Source organism: Gavialis gangeticus, unplaced genomic scaffold (genome assembly GCF_001723915.1).
Source record: "Gavialis gangeticus isolate Ggan-Ray unplaced genomic scaffold, GavGan_comp1, whole genome shotgun sequence".
NCBI lineage: Eukaryota > Metazoa > Chordata > Crocodylia > Gavialidae > Gavialis > Gavialis gangeticus.
Window position 1 is genome coordinate 8,878,895 of NW_017729011.1, and position 5,056 is coordinate 8,883,950.

Sequence of the window (5,056 nt, forward strand, 5' to 3'; positions counted from 1 at the left end):
TTTTTTCAGTTTTGATTTTAGTCTTTATTTCTGTTTGAATTCTGGGTGTGCATCACAGGAAGGATTCGGACACATTCATCTCCACACAATGGGAGTTTGTGAAGCTGTCTTCATTGCTCACTGTGACAATACAGGAAGAGTTTCTCATAAGAAAGGAAATTTGCTCACCACATATCAAGAGCTGGGCCCTCCAATGCCTACTTTGCATGGTCTAGTGTTGAACCTGGGTAGCAAGGTCACCACTTTCATCTGTGGAAGGGAGAGTCTGGCTGTGTTCAAAGCACTACCAGAATTGGGGGGATTTCTGTTGGGCCAGTCTTGGTTGTAAATTGGCATAGCTCCACTGCAGTCAAGGAAACTATAACACCTGACAGGCAGGGAAGCAATGCTGGATTAACACTAACATAAATGGAAACAGAATTTGGCTCTACACACTACAGAAAAACACTTTTCTATTGTGCTGTCTGGCCCAAACATGGGACATAAAGGGCATGGAGCAAGCCCCTGACAGCCAGGAGCTGCAGCTGCTGCTCAGGTGTTTTAATTCATGTTCCATGCAGGGAAGTCCTGGCAGCAAGAGGTGAAGAAGGACAACATGTATCATTGTACAAAGGTGATGCTGGGTGGATTTGTGGGTGAAACATTTCTAATCCCTGGGGGAACAGGAGCAAGGCATGGTCAGTGAAAATGGTGGCTCTAGGGCTGCCAAGGAAGAACACAAGGCCAGCTACCCTCAGGATCCACAGGGCTGTTCAAGGATGAGACCATTATTCCTGGTGACTGAGTCTGTCACTCGCGGGCCTTCTGATGTCACTGTATTTACATCTGAAAAGATCGAACATCAGAAAAAAAGAGGGAGAACCATCATTAGCCACAGGAATTAAAAGGATTATTGCTGTTGACAGAGCTTCAACATTAGCTAGAGGAGACTGCATTACAAGCCTGCCGGCAGAAAATCGTGAGAGTAAATCTGAGAGAACTGTGCCAGGTCAACCTTAGACAACTTTCCCCGTATAGCTACATTGGCCTAAGTAGCAGAGAGACAATTCAGCAGGAAAAATTATGCTCTTGTCAGTATAGCTTGTACTGGACTGGCAGGGGAAATGCATTATAGCACAAAAAGCCCTTTTGGGTTTGTGTAACTGCTTCTATGCTCTGGTTTCTGCCCATATAGAAATGTCACACAAATAATGCTCCTAACTGATGCTGCTTCATCAGAAGGACATGGCCTTACCCACCCTGTAGATCAAAGTCAACACAGCCCAACACCAGCTGGGGTCTAGCCCTTTCTATCTTCACACATTAAGCCAGATCCTCAGGTTCTGTCAATTGGTGGAGCCCCCTTGATTGCACTAGAGCTACTCTGGCATAGCAGCTAATGAGTTTTAGCTGGTTCTCTTAAAGGGGAGAGTTAAATATCATCATCCATGCATCTCATCCCATACCAGTGCTGAGCATTACATGACCCCCATTACAGGCCTAATTTTAATTCAGCCTGTTTAAAACAGTTTGTTTTTAGCTTATAGTTAAACATTGGACAAACTAGGCTGCCTTTGTTGCAAAAAAATTCCCACACCCTCACCTGTGTGGCAAGACACTGCTCCTGAGATTAACACCAACAGCAGTAGTAATAATAAAGCACTGCCACTCCTCCCTGCAACTTTTCCTTTTATGAGTGTCGGGAGGGAAATTTCCAATCACAAACCTTATTTCTTTCCATTTGCAGAACAGAGTTAGCAGCTCTTGGCTGACAACAGAGCTCTGTGTGAGAGTCTTGGCTACTCCTGCTGTTGTATATAGTAACTCAGGAAGACAAAGCCCAGATCCTTTTAGCTGGACCCTGTTGTGAGCTTAATCACGCTGGGTGCATCCCCATGTGCAGGGGCATGCAGTTATCATGGCAAAAATGGCAGCAGAACAAATTTGTGCCACTGTTTTTTGCTGCTGTGCATACCCCTGCAGGTTGGGTTGGTGTGGGGTAAATTGTCCCAGGTGGGATAGGGCAGTTTGGGGTTGGCACCTTTGTTGGCTCCAGCAGCCTTACCTTGGGTCTGGGGGACCTCCCGGGGCAGCAGCAGCGCTGATCTGGCTGTTTGGAGCATGGCTTTGGCTGGCCAGCCTCTATTTTTGGCAGCACATGCTGTTGCTGAGTGCACCATGCCACTTTTTGTTGGAGGTTTGTTTTTTGCCACCAGGAGCTCCCGGTGTCAATTTTTGGCCCTGTGCTGCAAATCCACATGGCAAATGGGTGCGGCATTTGCTGTGCAAATTGGGTGCACATGCGCAGTTTGGGTTCCTCAAACCCCACTTGCATGCTTGTCTGCACGTGCCCACTGGAGCCAGTCAGGACATACTCCCCTGAGTTCGGTGGAGTTATCAATGGTATAGAACTGGTGAAAGTGAGAGAAGGACCAGAGTCCTTTACCAGGTAAATCTTCCCCATATGGCTTCTCTTTGAAGCTGGAGAAATGCTTTGGAGCCTTCCAGCCCTGCTATATAACTTGGCCCCCCAGGTCTGGCTCACACTTCTCAATCTACCACTGAGCGCTTCTGTATTTACATTTTAATCATAGATACATGGGCAACACACTAAGAGAACCAGAGCTGCTGCTCAGTTAGACTTATCTTGGCATAAAGGAGCACAGGATCAGTGCATTTTACATACAGTGAGCACAAAAGCGCAGGTCTGCTGAGCAGGACGCTGTATCTCCCAGGGCTGATAATGAGAAAGGGAGGAGGCAAAGCAGGGAGTATTCCAAGTGATTCAGTGGCAAGGATCAAAGGTATTGAATTGCAGGCAGGCGAACGTGTGGCAATCTCCCCAGATATTCCATGAGCAATTTGCCAAGTCATACTGACTGGTGGGTTTTTAAATGAACTGCCTGTTTGACGGATGCAACAGGGAGGGAGGGAGTACTGGCAATGAAAACAGATTTTTTTGTGTTGCTGATCCTGTTTTGCTAACAGGATATCTGATTATAGGAAATAGCACAGGCTTTCAGAAAGCCCCCTGGGGAGACCTACATCTGGGAAATGGAGGATACTAAACACTTAAACAACATATATCCAGACACCCCTGTGATTACCTGCAGTACAGCTTTGGCTATGGTTGTTTCTCTCTACAAGGGTCTAGAACAGGATGGCAGTGTTGAAAATTTAAAAAAAAAAACAGGTAGAAAATTAAGCAGGAGAAATGACAAGAAAATGACACCACTGTTGCAGGATCAAACACTGTGCTTCTTGTTCAGGGAAAAAAATCCAGTAAGCAGGAAGACTCATGATCCTCTTTATGAGATAGCAGGACTGCCAGGGGTGGTACAAACTGGGACACACAAATGATACATCGTGCACTGTGGATGGAAACATCTGACAGCCCCGGGGGTGACTTGATGATACAGGCACATAGATCAGGTCAGTAGCAGGGGTAGGACTAGAAATGGGATCTGAGCTTGAGACCTCAGCCCAAGCCATTACACTGCACAGCTTCCTAATTTGTGTGTTATCATGACAGTCCCAAAAAGATATGCACGTACTTTGGCTCTGGTTGTGGTCAGCTGGCTGGGCTGTGCAGCTAGAAGGCTCCTCCTCATCTCTTCTGCCACATAGGCTCCTAATCTTCCCTGCCACATACCTGCAGGCTGTAGAGATAAGGAAGAAAACTGAAAATATTAGAAGGCCTCTGAAGCAAACTGGGAGAAAAAGCTTCACAGGGCACCAAAGTGAAAGGAAAATTCCTGGGAGCCCATTATCTCTTATGAATCACCTTTGCCAGTTTAGCAGGTCTAGCAGTTATAACACACCTGCTATACAACAGGATCAGAGCTTTAAGATGAAAGTATAATTAATAGAAAATATATTCTACAGAACAGAATATGGTAGCTCAGTTCACAAGCTGGTTCAAAGCCCTGTGAGAGACTAAACTGATAGCGCAGCCCATCTTGGCCCACAGGAGCAGAGGAAGTCAAGATGGTTAGAAGCAACTGGAAGAAATGGGCCTGGCTGTTTGCTTACGAACTCCACTTTTGTCACAAATAGCTCCATGAACTTCAGAGGAATAGCTCCTGATAACTCCGGTGTGAGACCAGTCAGACGAAGGATTATTTTAATCACTAAGCAATTTTTCCTTGGCTTCCCCAGCTGGTTACTCCATTCTCCTCCCTAGTCCCCATCCATATTGGCCTTTTAAAAATCATATGATGATGCTGTGGGTAGGGGGAGCTGCTAAGGGTCCCTGCTGAGAGGACTTCAGATACCCTTGCACTGACATGGCAGCAGTCTCCTCTCTGTGCCACAGGCAGGCATACCAGTCTGTGACAGCAGAAGATTGTCTGTCATTGATGATTAATGACAACACCTGACAACATCTGTGATTTCAGTACCAAAGCCCTTTTGATGAAGACCTGGTAATACAGACTGCATTTCAATGCACTCAATCTTCAGCCTTCCTCTGCTGATAGAAGCCATAAATTAGAGAGACTGAAGATGGATTTACCAAATACAAATCACCCTTGACTCTATGTTACCTTAAGAAGTTTTCCTTACCATTGATAAGTACTCAGACCATCTCCTTCAGGTCTCCACACAAGCTGTGCTGTGCTTTCTGGCTGGCCTTTCCTGCCCTTCTTTCTGACTCGCATTCAGCCGGGCTGCAGTTTATTTTTCACAACGCTATTTCCTTCCTCCCTCCCTTCCCTCCCTCTGGACGTTGCCCCAGTAACCTGAGTCATGTGGTTGGCAGACATGAGTGTGCAGTGTGAAACTTTTTGATTGTGCTATCCAGGTAGAGTTAGGGGGACAGATTTTGGATCCCTCTCTGGGGTTGGTATCAATCTAATGTATGCCTGTGAAAATCAGAAAGAACCATGTGGGTGTCAATGTAGGAAATTTATGTAGTGATCAGCTGAAAACCCAGAGTGACCATATCTGCACTGAAGCTACCATTGCTGATGTAGCTCTAGTGACTTAAAGAGTTGCAACAAGGATACATTTTGGCCCAAGCTGTGGGACGTACTCCATCACAACTCATTCCTGCCTTGCTCTTGTTTAAGTTTGGCTC

General features: G+C 46.1%; 1 long non-coding RNA gene across 1 annotated transcript; it reads right to left on the minus strand.

Moving 5' to 3' along the window:
* Positions 1-4,675, minus strand: LOC109292874. The gene is made up of 3 exons (XR_002096194.1): positions 4,543-4,675; positions 3,534-3,638; positions 1-825 (listed from the first exon to the last, which is right to left on the minus strand). It is a non-coding gene; the product is annotated as an uncharacterized LOC109292874 (long non-coding RNA).
* Positions 4,676-5,056: the final 381 nt, after the last annotated feature.